At 39.1% G+C, this 16,895-nt stretch overlaps 1 protein-coding gene across 2 annotated transcripts in view; it reads right to left on the bottom strand.

Moving 5' to 3' along the window:
• NXPH1 (neurexophilin 1) overlaps positions 1–16,895 on the bottom strand; it is a 287,216-nt gene that overhangs the window by 47,710 nt on the left and 222,611 nt on the right. The gene's annotated exons all lie outside the window — the stretch shown is intronic.

Below are 16,895 nucleotides of genomic sequence, written 5' to 3' on the forward strand. Positions count from 1 at the left end.
AGCTGCTCCTCTGAGAAAAGCCGGGGCCACTGGCAAGAGAGGGAAGGGACAAAAGAGAAGGCAAAGGAATCAGAAGATAAAGTTTCCCTGCTTCCAGTCCTTCCCAGAAGCAGCCCCCGAAAAGCACATGATGCAGTTAGACAAAGAGCACAGTGAACCTGAGTCCTTTCAAACCTCACATTCCAGGTCGTCCACACTCCACATCAAGCCCACCTAAAAAATTTCTAAACAATTAGCACAGTTACTACATGGAAGATTCTAAATGTCACTTAGGGAGCAAAATTAATAGATCAAAAGAGGTAAGGAAAATGGTTCCAGAGGAATGATAAACAGCATAGAAACACCAGATGCTGAAAGAACTGATTTGGAATTTTCTTCTCATGGTATCAAAAGTAGGTTTTAGAATATAATTAATCATTATATCAGGATTGTTCTGTAAAGTAAAGCTGCTTCAGAGACATACAATCTCTTCTCCCAGTGACACATCTGTAAGTGTGCTGGTCATTCGTAAGGCAATAATGAATCTCTGAACTCCTAAAGATCTCCAGTGCTGAGAACCAGGGGGCCTTTATTTCAAGCAGCAGTCTCTTCTTCTAACATACATCCCGTCTGAAAACACAGATATTTCAAGATTAAGAATTAATAAAGATCAGAGCATGGCCTGAGAGAAAACAGACAAGTGGAAAGACTGACCTAACCCTTAGCATTCCAGTCTCATATATCAAAGTCCAACACTCAGAGCCAGGACCCCAGTCAAATGCCCTCTTGAAAATAAGCCTTGGTGTGAGGAAGCACACACACTCTCACAGTGATCACAGCCAAAGGCAGTGGAGCCTTAAAGGCAGAAATAAGAAATTACGTAACAAGCTCAGAAATGGCTTGATCTGGAGAAAATTGCTTCCTGCAAAGTCAAGCCCGTGAGCCTTGTGAGATGCTGTTCACCGTTCTTTTCGGCTCCTTTGCCAGGGTGCTCCTTCGTATGTCCAGTACACCAAGCTCAGTTATTCGCTGTACTCGAGATAGGAGCCAATTCTTTCATCTCCCTGTGCTGCCTGACATGCTGTTCCCCAGCAAGTTTCTATCTCCAAATCCTACCAGAACTTTAGGATGCAACTCACATGCAGTATCTGTAGGTATGAGTCATCCCAGAAAGAAGCTCTCCTGGTCTGAACTCTGATGATAATCATTTTCTAACAGTGCCTCCACTTTGGGGAATATTGAATATTTCTTATCATCTCTATTAATCTTTAAATTCCTCGGGGAGTAGATTTCTCATAAGTACAAAAGTGTCTTGCACATAGTATGTGTCGATAGTAGTTAAATGAATGAATAAATGAATGGATGACAAGTTAGAATGGCCTATAAAAAGAAAATAGATCAAGGAACCAGAAAAAAAGTGGCTTGTCATTTTAAAAAATAATTAAATGACCTTTAAGAATCTAGGGAATATAAATGGCAAACCCAGAAATGATCTTGTCAGTTGTGACCTCATATTGGGAGAATGTAAATGGATTGATGTTTTTTTCTCTCTGCGGACCACTATCGGCCGGACTACAGGCATCAGACCCATGTCCGTCTGTGCAGAGGAAGCCTGGCTCTTTCCTTCTGGGACACTGGATCAGTAGCTAAATGAGAGGTAAAACCCAGATTTCTTGAATTGAAATCAGAGCTCTTTTTGCTCCAACAAGCTGCCTCAGGGTAAATCCATCTTCTCTGATATCTGAACATATTCAACATCATTAACGACTTGAACTATAAAAAGGTTAATAGTGTGTGCATTCCTTTAAATGGCATACTTTGTGCTCCATTTCTGAAGAGGTATCATTCATCCTTTGTAAAATGCTACAGTGACTTCTTCCGACTGGTGGTGAATACTTCTGTTTATTCATGCCAAGAATCTAGTCACTGGGTATTCATTTCCATTAAGCACTGGGGACATGAGATTATGTTTCAATTTTGTATCTGTATGATCCCACTCATGCCTATTTCAAGTGATACATACACATATTTTGCCCCAATGATATAAGAATAGGAGAGGAGAGTCTTGCCTCTTATTTTTATGATCCTTATATGAACCAAAGAAATTTGGCAAGGTGAAGGTAATCTCTTATACGTATTACAGATACTATGCTAAACATTAAAATACAATCATTGAATCATTTTGTTTATACTATAAAGAATTTCCAGAGGGACATAACTCTATACCCAGTTGTATGTCCGAATCTTCTAGGATGTTATTAAAAGCACAGGTTCCTGATCCTGATTAATGACCTATGAAGTCAGAATGCATCTCCTAACCACCAGCCTGGGACTCTGATCCCAGGGACCTTCTGACACTTAGTTAGGCTAAAGAATTACTACTCCAAAGGTCTATGCCTCTAACAAATGTCTGAATTCTCTTCTCTGTATTCTCTCATGCCCACCCAAAGTATCCCAGGGATTTCTATGTCCCTGTGTTTGGTCTAGGCCTTAGACTCCAACCTCGCCCTCTCGCCAGGACCCTGAGCCATCCCCATCCACCCTCACTAAAGGCTGTGCCCCTTGCCTGTCCTTTCAGTGGTGTAGGCTCCCCCACGTGTATTGCTGAAGGTGATCAAGGGCCTCTACCTCCAAGACCCAGCCAGATCATCCTTCTGTCTGCCTACTGGCCACCATGGACACCCATGGCCCAGTGCAGAGAAGGACAGGGGTACCAGCCTACCTAATGGGCCTTTCCCACTCCAAGTAGTTTTATTAAGTTATGTATCAAATCGTATGTCAAACATATATATTGTAATAAGCACAAAGTCCCTTCATCTCTGGAAAAAATTTACTGCCCCAAATTATCCCCAAATACCTCAAGATCACTTAACTTTTTCAGAAAGAAATATAAATTGGTTCCAGTTGAAATGTGGTATTTATCATATATAACCTGGATCACAAAATAAGTACTTATTCACAAAATGTTGTGGGATATGATAGAAAGATCTCAAATCTTAAAGTGAAAATGCTAGAGTATTATTATTGTAGCTCTGAAATTAAATGACTTGGAAAGGCCACTTAATTTTCCCACAAATGTCTATTTATCAATTTACCTAACAGGTGATGCAATAATTTTTTTTCTTCATCCCTGGTTCCTGGTAGAGAGCTCCTAGGACCATTGGAATGTCCTGAATGATAAAAGTGTGAGGAATGTCCTGTGTTAATGTATAGCCAGTCTTTTTCAACCTCTTCTGAGTTTATGTTAATGAATGACTTTTGGGGATGGCAGCTGGTTGTCAGAGGAACAAACTTTGTCCCTGTGATTAGAGGGTTGGACCTTTCAGCCCTCCCCCCAGACCTGCCCGGAGAGCAGAGGGGCTGGAGACTGAGTTCAACCCCCAGTGGTCAGTGATTTAATCAGTTGTGCTTAAGTAATGGGACCTCCATCAAAACTACCAAATTGCTAAACACAGGAAGGTTCTGGGGGAGGGCATGGAAGCTCCGCACCCCTCCCCCATACCTTGCGTTATGTTCTCTTCCATTTGGCAGATCCTGAGTTGTATCCTTTGTGGTAACCAGTGATAGTAAGTAAAGCACTTGCCTAAGTTCTGTGAGCCGTTCTAAATGAACATAAGAGGGGTCGTGGGAACTCCTGGTTTATACAGTATGCTGATCAGGAGTCAAGGTGACAGCTGGGGCTTGTGACTGGCATCTAAAGCGGGGGTCAGTCCAACAAGACCAACCGTAACCTGTGGAGTCTGACCTAATTCCAGGTAGTGTTAAAATTGCGATGTATGGAAAACTCATATATTTGGTGTCAGAAGTATTAAAAGTACAGAAGAACAGGATTTTTTATTTTTGTTTATTTGTTTATTGGCTTTATTTTGGATTTTTACTATAATATAAAGGGACTGCAGCAAAATGCATGCGACAAGCACTTTACTGGATATGAGGACCATCTCTGTTGCTAACCAACTGGGTGACTTACAGCAACTCACTTTACCTCTCTGAACCTCAGTTTGCCCATTTGCGACAGCATGGATGGAACTGAAGAGCATTATGCTAAGTGAAATAAGCCAGGCAGTGAAAGACAAATACCATATGATCTCACCTATAAGTGGAACCTAATCAACAAAACAAACAAGCAAGCAAAATATAACCAGAGACATTGAAATTAAGAACAAACTCACAGTAACCAGAGGGGAGGTGGGAGGGGATGAGGGGGAAGGGTTTTCAGGAACATGTATAAGGGACACATGGACAAAGACAAAGGGGGGTAGGATCAGAGGTAGGAAGTGGGGATGGCTGGGGTAAGGTGGAAGAGCCAGGGGGAAATGGAGACAACTGTACTTGAACAACAATTTGAAAATGTGAAAAAAATAAGATAAAATAAAACAAGAGATTGAACTAAATACGCTCTTCAGGCCCGCCCCAGCTGAAGTGTTGGGAAGGTTTCTGATAGCTTCAGAGCACAGCGATCCTCTCCCAGCACTAACACTGTTACTAGAAACTCCACTCGTGGGTCATGTGGGAGCTGTTTTAGCACCTCCTTGCTTATATAATGTGCTGATAGCAGGTATTTCCAACCGGTGCTACCTCACTAGCACTCCAGGTGCTACCTTCACATCAACAACTCTCCCAGTGATCTCCTGTATTATGTGAATTTCCTCCTTTGATTACTGCATGATAATTCTACAATTTTCCAGTCTCTAGTACATCTTTCGACAAAGTACTTCACTTTTTGAAACATACCTACACCAGCTTCCTAATTCCACCAGGAACATCTTTTGTTTTTGTTTTGTTTCTAAATATTTTCCTGTCACCAAATGAGTGTTCCTTAAGCATCTGTGTGCACTACTACCTAATATTTACTCTTGAATCATTTGGGAAAATAATCTATAAGATGGGAGGTGTTTTTCTCAGAGTCCAACCTACCATCTTAGATTATTTGGTCTAGAGAAACAGGCTCCCTATTTTGGCAAGCTTTTCTGGGGCTGACCGTTCATCTGACATCACTCAGCCCATGTTACTTTCCACACTCTGTGCTTTCTGCGTGTGCTGTTCCCTCCCGCTGACGCAGACTCTCCCTCTGCCCTCTTCTCCACCACCGCACCCTCACCGTGGTTAACGCGCCTCCATGTCCCCAGTGTCACGGTACCTTAAGCATGAAATGTTTGAAATGAATTTAACTTCTTTTGTACAATTACCAGATGGGCACTGAATGAAAGGTTTCCAATGATGGGCAGAGTAATCCTACCATAAATACAACCCTACATCTGAAAAAAAAAAAATAACAGATTTTTCAAACAGCTAATTTAGCGTAAATCTTAACAAAGTGATTATAACAAATAGACCTGGGTGATTATGTCCACCAAGAAACAATCCTTCACTCAGTTCAGACACATCTGCTCAAGTAGACATTCGTTCTTAATCAAAGGACCTTCAACTCACACCAAGAATAATATCAAGAGTTAATTTATGACAAGTGAGAATTAATACAGAAAATTGAAAATAGGACTCTAATAATAATTTTCCATGACTGGAGTGGCCCTTTCTCTACCTGATAATTATCAAATAAACATTTTAAATTGATTAAGGTAAAAGTCTGCCCAATATGCAAAATATGCAGATAAGTGCAAGTTCTATTTCATGAAGATTCCTAGTACCTCACTACCTTCAGAATACATTTGCCTAGCTCATAAAGTTGAAACTGTAGTGAATTACACTTAATTGTGAATATTTCTTGTTGTGTTAGGGGGTGCTAAAGTATCATGGTGAGTCAAGTAAAGCAAAGATCAATCTAGAAGGATGAGCCAAAATGAAGGGCAGAGAGGACTGGGAGAACAAAACAGATGTAATATGAAGAGTCCCAAGCAACTCTGCTGTGGGTCCACTCTCGATAAACAAAGTGACAACAAAAACATGAGAAAAGGAATACCTTATTATGAGTAGTTTCTGTGCAGACCACGAACTTGGAGGCAGTGGCTGGTGGCCTACAGTTGCAAATGGCAGAAGCAACAACCATACAAAGTGACCCATTACCCAGCAGGCCCCGTGGGACCGGTGAGTCTGTGACATGGCTAAGAACAGTGCAGGGAGGACAGTAGGAGCTGGGGAGCCAAGGGAGGCCTTTGTTCCTGAACACTAGCAGCGCTGCCCATTGATGCAAGCAGCTCCAGTGCAGGTGTCAGGAAACAACAACCAGAGGAAGTTTAGATGTAACTGGAGAAACACCACACTAAACTGCAGAGACTGGACACGAGCAACTCCCACAGAGTTGTTCTGGAACTGGGGAGGGTACCTCAGAGAGGCAAAAGCCAAAGTCCAAGCTTCTGAGCAAAAGCCAAAATAAGAAAAAAAAGTTCCTTTACAAAGGAGGAGAGGTGTGAACTTCAAAATCAGCTGTCAGACTAATCACCCAACCAGAGTTTTATTGAGCCTTTGACCTAATGACCAGCATGACCTTCTTCTGCATCCATAAGCTGATGAGTCCCATAGACAATCATACTAGCAATCTAAGACACAGGAAAAATACCTTCTTTAGGGAGTGCTTAAAATAAGGATGAATTTCTCCCTCCTACTCTGCACATTAGCTCTGAAATTTCCTCCAGCTCCACCACACTTTAACTCATTCTAATTATTCATTTTTCACTAGTGCCATATAAAATTGAGATTCTTACATTTTCTGATATTACAGATTATTTTTTATAATCTCATATAATCTATATCGGTTATGCACAATTTTTTGACAACTGATTGATACTGTAATCTAATCACTCTGAGGACATAACATGGATTGAGGGTACCTTTTATCAATTCATTTTATAAGTGTCAATCCTTTATTAACTGAAGCCTGAAATGCATGATTTTATTATCAAGAAAAATTATCTTGTTTTCACTTGTAAATTTATCTTTGGTTTCTTGTTCTAAATTAAATACATTTGAGTCTTCTTTCAACTTGTTCTAAATTAAATACATTTGAGTTGTCTTGTGTCCTTTGAAGCTAAGGGTGGGGACATGGGTTTATCTCTTCCTGTCTCCATGTCACACAGTTACTGGCCGGGCTCCATGTCCCCCGGCACCTGTGTCAGATTGTGCGTTCCGAAACTGTGATCATCTGGTGTTGTGCTACCCTAGTCCTTCTTACCTCTCTGGGGAACATCATGTCTGTTGCCAGCATCTGTCCCCTGCTTTTCCTTGTAAAGTTTTTAGCAAATAATGCATTTACTGTCTACAGTTCCTGTTAACAAGCTAGCACTTTGCCTTCAGTCTCTCATTTCTTAAATGCACTTCTAAATATTTTCCCATTAAACACTTAGACAGTTTTTATATTCACATTCTGTTAACCTTATACTCAAATGGAATAGAACTGAGACACTCCTGAAGAGTCAAAATTTTCTGATATAAATATAAGTTTAGAAAAATTTTAGTTTTAATTTCCCAATTTTGCCATTACCAACCTGGTTAAATGTAGCATGGGAAATTTTGGTTTTCAAAATGCCCTTACTAACTGTTCTCTTTGTTTCCTTAGGTCTCAACACCAGATTCATAAGGATGAAATACACCTATAAACTTATTGTTCTCTGTCATCGCATCTACTTGACCTATCAGACAGGACAACAGAGACAGACACCACGTCCCATCTGTAACACTCTTGGAGCCTGTAAGTTAGACGGGGTGGTTGAAACAAACAAAATACAGATACCCGGTATTTGTTCCAGAACATAAATTTGTGCCTAGGTTAGCTTATCTGCATTGACCAGCACCCTTTAGAATGATAAGGTTCACACTCTCTTACAGAATTCACAGTCTCTTTCCCTCTTAATCATTTCAGTTGGCTTTTGCCAGTTCTTGATAAATAATGAGATTTTAAATAATAGAATATAAAACTATAGGTTTCATCAGTATGTTTACTTCTGGGCTTTTAGTTCCATATGGCATGAAGTCTCAGATTTATTTGAATTGCTGGTCTTGCACCCAGTGAAGCAACATGCCACAAGCACTGGGAACTCCACAGGCACAGCCAAGCTCCATATAAACAAGTAATCACCCCCTGAATTCTGGAGTCACCAGCTACCACTTCTCTTCTAGTAACGTGCTCAGAACGTTCTCTGTAGATTCATGCATCTCCCTGTACTTAGATTTGGCTAGGCACAGCAACATTTTAAAGAATTCATTCCAATAATATACAAAGAAAAAGCTCTTTGTATCCAAAAAGTCTTTTCTAACTTGTTTTCCTAGCTAATAAAATTCACACGTGCATGGGGGAGACTGACTTGGGAAGCTCAGGCGAATCTTAATGCAAATCGCTTCAGTTTCCTGCTACTCGTTTTCACTCACTCAACCCCACTAAGGTGCTGAGCTCCAGCACTCTAGCCTTTGCTCTGATGGAATATTTTGAACAAAATTTAATGTTCTTAAAGCTCATTCTTTTATAGCACACAACAGAAGCTTAGGATAACACACATCTTAAGAATAAGAATTCATAATTCTTACTGGTCATTCCATCTCTAATACTCTTTTTCAAGGCTATATGTAAAGTATAGAAAATACTGCTTTGAGCCCTGGCTGGCATAGCTCAGTGGATTGAGCGCGGGCTGGGAACCAAAGTGTCCCAGGTTCGATTCCCAGCCAGGGTACATTCCTGGGTTGCAGGCCATAACCCCCAGCAACCGCACATTGATCTCTCTCTCTCTCTCTCTCTCTCTCCCCCACTCCCTCCCCTCCCTCTCTAAAAATAAATAAATAAAATCTTTTAAAAAAAGCATGTCTAAAAAAAATAGAAAAAAAAAGAAAATACTGCTTTGAAATGTTAATATCCAATAAAACGTTTTACATTTTTTAAACTAAAACATTTGTGGCACTTACCTCAGGGGTTAAATTGTTTAGAAAAATACCCAAGCTTGTGCCTGTAATTCTGAGGCCAGGCTCTGGAGCTTGGTTAGGCTGTGTAGCCAAGAAGCACAGAAATCTTTTGGAAGTTAGATATGATGAGACAAAGTGTGGCCATGAGTGACAGAGGGGGGCTAATGGAATTGTGTGTCCTCTGCTAGAGTTGGATTAACTAACTTATTGGAAGCCATTTAAATTTTATAAATAGCCTTTAAAATACCAGAAAAAGACCCATGGTTGTCTACCCAAGGCCTTCATGTCTTTGTAAATGTCACACTTTTCGGGGAATACCCCATCACCCTCACCCTCCTTTCCCTGGGTAATCCATACTAACACATCAGAAGGCTCCACAGACAACCTTTCACCCCACCGGTGTGTGGTGCTCCCATAGCATCTTGTCCTCATCACATTGTACTGAAGTTGTCCACAAACTCTGAAGTGGTCAGTACAACCCCACAACCTGGCCCAGGTCCTAGCACACCATACATGCTCAATATCCAATTGATGAATTAATGAATGAATGAATCTCAAACTTTAGAAAAGCACCAACCATGTGAAGAAAATTATAATCAGGAAAAGATAAGTAGTACATGGCATATCAATTCTCGTCACTAAATAGAAGGGTACTGACAGAAATCAACATATATTAAATACGTAGTGTGTGCCAGGGTATTACTACATATGCTATCTTAGGCATTTCAAAGTAAGCTTAGTCATGTTTTAGAGATGAAAAAAAAAATAGAACTTACCAAGACAGAAAGTAACCTACCAATTTGATAGCAAATTAATGGAAGAGCTGGAATCCAAATCTAGGTCTCTCTGACTCAAGTTCCTATCCTCTTGCCTGCATCCGAGATGGGGAGATTTAGCCTACCCTTGCTTTGATCTATTTCAGGACCTACCCAAGCATGCCGTGTCCAAACAACTGTGTCAGCGATGGTAGGAAAAGTCAGGGCTGCTCTGTCCCTAACTTGGCTTAGAAAAATCACATATTTCATCTGGAAATGCCTACACTGACTGGTAATGGGCTTGGCCATAACATACCCCTTAAAATACTCGCCTGTTTCTAGGTCAATTGTTCCTGACGAGCATTCATCTCTACCTCATCAGAGCGATGCACAGACTCTCGTTAGCTGCTTTCCTTCTGCGATAGGCCTCCAGAAAGCATGAGTTACTCTTTGGTGCACGCTGCTGGCTGTCAGCATGATTCACCCCAAATTGACAAGAACCTGCTTCATTAGCGCAGCCATAATCCCACCTCTGTCAATACAGACACATTTTACCAGAATGTCTCATGATCAGGCTCTCCCATGCTTCTCATTTCTGGCCTTCTGCTTTTCTGAGCACCTCAAGTCCTGGGTTTCTTTAGAGTAGTTCACTTCCCCTTCTGCCAGCCTCAGACCTTCCATGGCTCTCCGTCTGAACACACCCTTGTGTCTTGATTGAGACTGCTTTATAAGAAAGAACTCTCTTTTTAAATAATATACACATCCTGAGCATTAAATATAGCAAAGGTCCACAGAGTGGCATAACAGTAAATGATATACTTTTACAGAGACTAAACTATTGAGAATTCTCCCATGTGTTCAGTGTGTGCTTTTTTTAAAAGATTTATTTATTTTTATTTTTAGAAAGGGAAGGGAGGGAGAGAGAGAGAGAAACATGAATGTGCGGTTGCTGGGGATCATGGTCTGCAACCCTGGTATGTGCCCTGGCTGAGAATCAAACCTGCGACACTTTGGTTCGCAGCCCGTGCTCAATCCACTGAGCTATGCCAGCCAGGGCTTCAGAGTGTGTTTTGACAAGACACACAATCTTTCTCATCCCCAGTTTTGCAATCTGCACAACAGAAATATTAATATCTGCCTATGAGGATTGAATTGAATGTGTGTGTATTGGAGATTGAAGTTGCATCTTACAACAAAATAAAGGTGTGATTCATGTTTTCACAATAGATTTATATGTCTTTTAAAAAATCCATTTTTTAAATTTAGACATGACCCCAACACTGTATTTTATTTGTGAATGCAATAGGTGATAGACCCTTTTTCAATCTTATGGAGTATTTTCCCGAACCACAGCACTTTTTTTAACTGTCACTCTATTTTTTTAAGTCTGTTTTATTTTAAAGATTTTATTTACATATTTTTAGAGAGAAGGGAAAGGAGAGAGAAAGAGAGGGAGAGACACATCAACATGCTGTTGACTCTCACATGCCCCCCCCCCACCTGGGACGTGGCCTGCAACCCAGGCATATGCCCTGACTGGGAATTGAACCAGTGACCCTTAGGTTCGCAGGCTGGTGCTCAGTTCACTGAGCCACACCAGCCAGGGCAACACGCTTTAACTTTATCCATGAATAAATAAAATACAGATAATATTGATTTCCCTATTTTAGGCTCAGATAGTGGCAGTTTTGTTTTGTTTTGTTTTTTTAGTTGTTGAAGATATTCAATGCTTAGTCAACATTAGGCATAAAATAATTCTGGGAAGGTTACCAAATATAATTATTTCCAAATTATACCATTGCCTATAGCTACCAGCACTATTAACGATAATAATAATAGCACCCAATAAATGTAGAATACTTATTCTTTACCCAGAACTGCTGTCTCTCCTTACATGCATTAACTCAGTTAATTGTCACACACCCACGAACACACACACACAAACTACATTGCACAGAATTACTATTATCCCGCATTTATACCTGAAGCACAGTTAGGTAGCTGCCCACATAATGTAGTTACTGATGAATCTGTAATGCTAACACTGGCACTCGGCTCCAGGACCCACGCTCCTCACCCCCAGGACAGACAGGTCCTCTAACCTGAAATACACCACGGGACAAATGACTTTCACAAACAAGCACACAGCCTCGACCTACACTGGATTTTTAAGAATATCTCTAAAATATTTTCTCCAGGGTGGCCTCCAATTTAGGAAGAGGACCACAGGCATCCATCATCAAATTATATTTGGGAACTTCATGCTACCATCAGTATTTATTTGGTTTAAAAGTATAGCTCAATTGAAACTGTGTTAATATAATGCTTGATTATTTTTATTTTTGGCTACTCTTTAAAATATCTGTACTTTATCATGTATTCTTTTTATATAGTCAGTTGGTAACCCTTTTATCAGGTTTAACATAATTTCTATATCCAAATTGACAATGGTATTTTTATATGACATAGGAAAACAGACCAATAATTACTGAGAATTAATTTTGTCAGCAACTATACTAAGAAATTTTCTAGATATCTAATTTTGTATCAACTCTCAGAAGCATGAATTATTTCAGTATTCTCACATGAGAATATGTAACTTTACATAGGCAATCCCGACAGTGAGTGACAAAGGAAGGTATAAACCTAAGTCTATCTAAGACAAAATGCAGGCACTTTTTACTCTATCACCCTCCCTCTTTCTGTAACAGTGCACAGGGGAAAAAACAGATGCTTGGGCTGGGAAAAGTAATCCATAAAGAGATGGCAGAGGGGACTCTGGGAGAAAAATGGCACAAAATCCCCAAAGATGGAAAGGGATAAAAGATTGCTCTTGTAATCCACAGCAGTTAGTACATAATGTTGGTATGAATTGAAACCATTTAGCTCATCTCTATGAGAAAATATTGCTTCCTTGACTTTGGTCCTGACTTTTTATTTCTTCAAAATATAAACTTTTTTTTTCACCAATTGCCTCAACTGTCACAGCCGTTGAACTGTGTAGAGATTAGAAAGCAATTAGACAAGATGATTTTGAATTTCTTATTTGGTCTTTTCTAAACAGGCAACACAATGTTTATTATTTATTTCATCCTTAGGCACTCTCTTCAGAAATGGTGAAAAATTAAGATCTATGCAATAACTTTATGTCGCACCCAATTTTTCTAAACAGGGGTGCTTTTTCTGAATGAAACTTATCTAAGACATTGGAACTACTCAAAATGACACCTAGAATGACTTCAGAAACCATCACAGAATAACACCTTCACTACAAAAAGAAGAACTTCATTAAGAACTCCAGGAATATAAATAGCCATTCTGTTTTAAAAGGCCTTAATGGAATGCAATTGTATGACCTTCCACAGGTTATTACATTACATTTAGAACATCCCAATGTTCTAAACTGTTTCTCTCACTGAAAATGAAGGAGAGCATCAGTACATTCATTTTTTCTGGAAAATATCTCAAAGATCATTCAGAAGTCAAACTTTATATTGGCAATTAAAAAAGTGCTGTTAGAATGCTCTGGCATGTATCTGTCCAAGAAAGCTTCCATGGCCCATGACAGCCTGGTGCTTAATATGATAAAAGCCTTAGTCAAACATACAGCCTTCTCCACATGACAGTACTTTCCTATAATAACTTACCCAGTTTGCTTATTTTTCACATAGAAATCACACTATAAGCACCACTACATGCATAAATAGTATGTGTTATTTATTGAACATATTTGTACAGAAATACTTTTGCAATTATAATAAGTGATCTAAATAATGTACATCCTCTATTAGAACTGAATGACACTAAACTGGAATTTCAGACTCGACATTGCCCACAGCCCATGGTAGGGCAATTTTAGAGGGATTTCTTGTGAAAGAGCACGATGGTGATTCAGGGAGATAACCACATCATAGGCAGGTCAGACCATGTGAGAGGCACTATCAGCTTGGGTGCATCTAACACACTATGTATTGATCTCAAGGATTAGAAAGCAATCCCAGGGGTACACAGAGGGAAAATCTTTCATGTCAGAAATCATTGGAGAAACAGGAACAAGACACTGCTGTCCTTATCTCCAATGTGTTAAAAAAGAAAAAGAAAAGAAAAGAAGGAAAAGAAAAGAAAAGAAAAGAAAAGAAAAGAAAAGAGAAAAGAAAAGACTCTTCTGTGATGTAGATACTTTAGGTATCAAAAAGTTGTTAAACCTTCTTTTATATTGAGATATAATTATATATTATATATTATAATTATATATTGAGATATATTATATATTATATTGTTATATGATATATATACCTGTTTTACCACTGACTATTGTTTCAAAGAGTACTTTTTCTTTTTTTAATGAAGACATAGGGCAGCTTAAAAATGAAGGGACTACAAGTAATGTTCAACTGAAAGAGTGAAGGGTTAATTTTAGTGGGGTTAAAGGAAAAGGAAGAAAAGAAAATAACTTGGACATACTGGCAGAAAAAGTGTAAAACAAAGAATTGATATGATCAGGTTTGCATCGGACAATTCAGATAATAGTTAATATCAAATGAAAGAACAGATCAAAACTCCAAGAAAAAAAAAGAACTAAGCAACAAAGAGATAGCCAACCTATCAGAAGCAGAGTTCAAAACACTGGTAATCAGGATGCTCAAAGAAATGGTTGAGTACAGTCACAAAACAGAGGTAAAAGTGAAGGCTATGCAAAGTGAAATAAAGGTAAATATGCAGGGAAACAACAGTGAAGGGAAAGAAACCAGTCCTCAAACCAGGACTCAGAGCAGAAGGAAGAAATAAACATACAACCAGAACAGAATGAAGAAATAAGAATTCAGCCCTGGCTGGCATAGCTCAGTGGATTGAGCGCGAACTGGGAACCAAAGTGTCCCAGGTTTGATTCCTAGCCAGGGTACATGCCTGGGTTGCAGGCCATGACCCCCAGCAACTGCACATTGATATCTCTCTCTCTCTCTCTCTCTCTCTCTCTCTCTCTCTCTCTCTCTCTCTCTGTCTATCTCCCTCCCTTCCCCTCTAAAAATAAACAAATAAAAAAATCTTTAAAAAAAAAAGAAAGAAAGAAGAATTCAAAAAACAAAATTAGGAGAGGCTAAGGAACCTCTAGGACAACTTTAAGCACTCCAACATCTGAATCATAGGGGTGCCAGAAGGAGAAGAACAAGAGCAAGAAGTTGAAAACTTATTTGAAAAAATGATGAAGGAGAGCTTCCCCAATCTGGCAAAGGAAATAGACTTCCAGGATGTCCAGGAAGCCCAGTGAGTCCCAAAGAAGTTAGACCCAAGGAAGCATATACCAAGGCACATCATAATTACATTACCCAAAATGAAAGATAAGGAGAGAATCTTAAAAGCAGCAAGAGAAAAGGAGATAGTTACCTCCAAAGGAGTTCTCATAAGACTATCAGCTAATTTCTCAAAAGGAACATTCCAGGAAAGAAGAGGGTGGAAAGAAGTAATCAATGTCATGAAAGGGAAGGACCTACATCCAAAATTACTCTATCCAGCAAAGCTACCATTTGGAATGGAAGAGCAGAGAAAGTGCTGCCCAGACAAGGTAAAGCTAAAGGAGTTCATCATCACCAAGCCCTTATTATGTGAAATGTTAAAGGGACTTATCTAAGAAAAAAAAGAAGATCAAAACTATAAACAGTAAAATGACAACAAACTCACTACTATCAGCAATTGAACCTAAAAAAAAAAACAAACTAAGCAAACAACTAGAACAGGAAAAGAATCACAGAAATGGAGATTACGTGGAGGGTTATCAGCTGGGAGGGGGTTGGGGAAGAATGGGGTTAAAGGTACAGGGAATAAGAAGCACAAATAGTAGGTACAAAATAGGAAGAGGTTAAGAATAGTACAGGATATGGAGAAGGCAAAGGACTTATGTGTACAACCCATGGATGGGAACTAAGGTGGAAAGGAAATGCAGGGGGGAGGTTGAGTTCAGGGCAGAGGGGAATAAAGGGTCAAAAACAATGGGGCAACTGTAATAGCATAATCAATTAAATATACTTTAAAAAAGAAAAGAAACCTGAAGGTCATAAAAGTCCTGAATTTAGGCCATTTAAGTTCAATATTACATAAGGGTGGATGAGTCCAAATTGTTTTTAAACATTGCTTTTAGGTAGAAATATTTATTAAGGAAAGAGGTGATAGTAATGAGATACATTTCCAGACAGAAAAGGTAGATTTGGGAAAAGTGGATTTTCCAGATGGGAGTTTATTGCAGTAAGAAAGCCAAGAACACTGCCTTGAGGACCATCCACATTTAGGAAGAAGAAAAAGAATAAAGAATCAGAGCAAGAGAACAAGGATCAAAGGCCAAGGGAAGTTCATCTCAGGGATTCAGCAGCCACTCCAAATGCCAGAAGATGTCATTGAGCTGGATGACTAGCGGTCGTTGATAACTTTGAAGGGAGCAATTCCAGTGTTTATTTATAACAGAAAAGTTCTTAACAAGTGAAGATTAAGTCTTGAAGCTGAGGTACATAGCAAATCCCAAATAATCATTAAAAATCATATTTTCAAATAATAAATGAGTTAAGGTAGTTTTCATGCTATAAATGTGTAAAAAATTATATCTATTAATATTAAGAGAATTATATTTTTCTATATATATGCTTTTTATGTACATGATATGTACATATCAGAGTGTACATGTATATATCAATATATGCTTGTATATATTACATATACGCATAAACACCACTCTATTCATAGATAATATATACATAACTACAGATAAAGCCTGAAAGAAAATTCACCAATGTTAGCATATAAAATCATATGTTATCAAATATTAGCTGTGGTTATATCTATCTATGGAGAATGGAATTAAAGGTGTTTCTTTTCTTTTTTATATCCTTTTAGGTTTTTACAATGACTAGATAGCACTTTTAAAGTCAGAACAAAAATAAATGCCAGCCAAAGCAAGGGAGAAGCAATTATAGATGGGCAGTAGAACATTATCAACTTCCAGAGAAGCTGAAGTGCATGGCAAGTGAATTTAGTGCAGATTACTCATTTAACAAGTGTAGCAATGAGAAGAGTAGAAAGAGGGCAGCTGTCCCAGGGAGCACCAGGTGTGGAGGTTTTCTCGGTCCTGGCAGTGTGAAAGGAGACAGCAGAGAGAAAGATGAGGGAAAACTTCAGGGAGATAAGATGGGATTAGCCTTCTTGTCTTCTGTGATAGGAAAGAAAAAGAAAAGAATGAGCAAGAACTGAGACAGAGAGAATGTGCTGAAGATGGAAAGTTACAGCATGATACAGGATGTCCAAATTCAGTAAAAAGATAGTGGAATA

This window comes from Phyllostomus discolor, chromosome 10 (assembly GCF_004126475.2).
Source record: "Phyllostomus discolor isolate MPI-MPIP mPhyDis1 chromosome 10, mPhyDis1.pri.v3, whole genome shotgun sequence".
Taxonomy (NCBI): Eukaryota; Metazoa; Chordata; class Mammalia; order Chiroptera; family Phyllostomidae; genus Phyllostomus; species Phyllostomus discolor.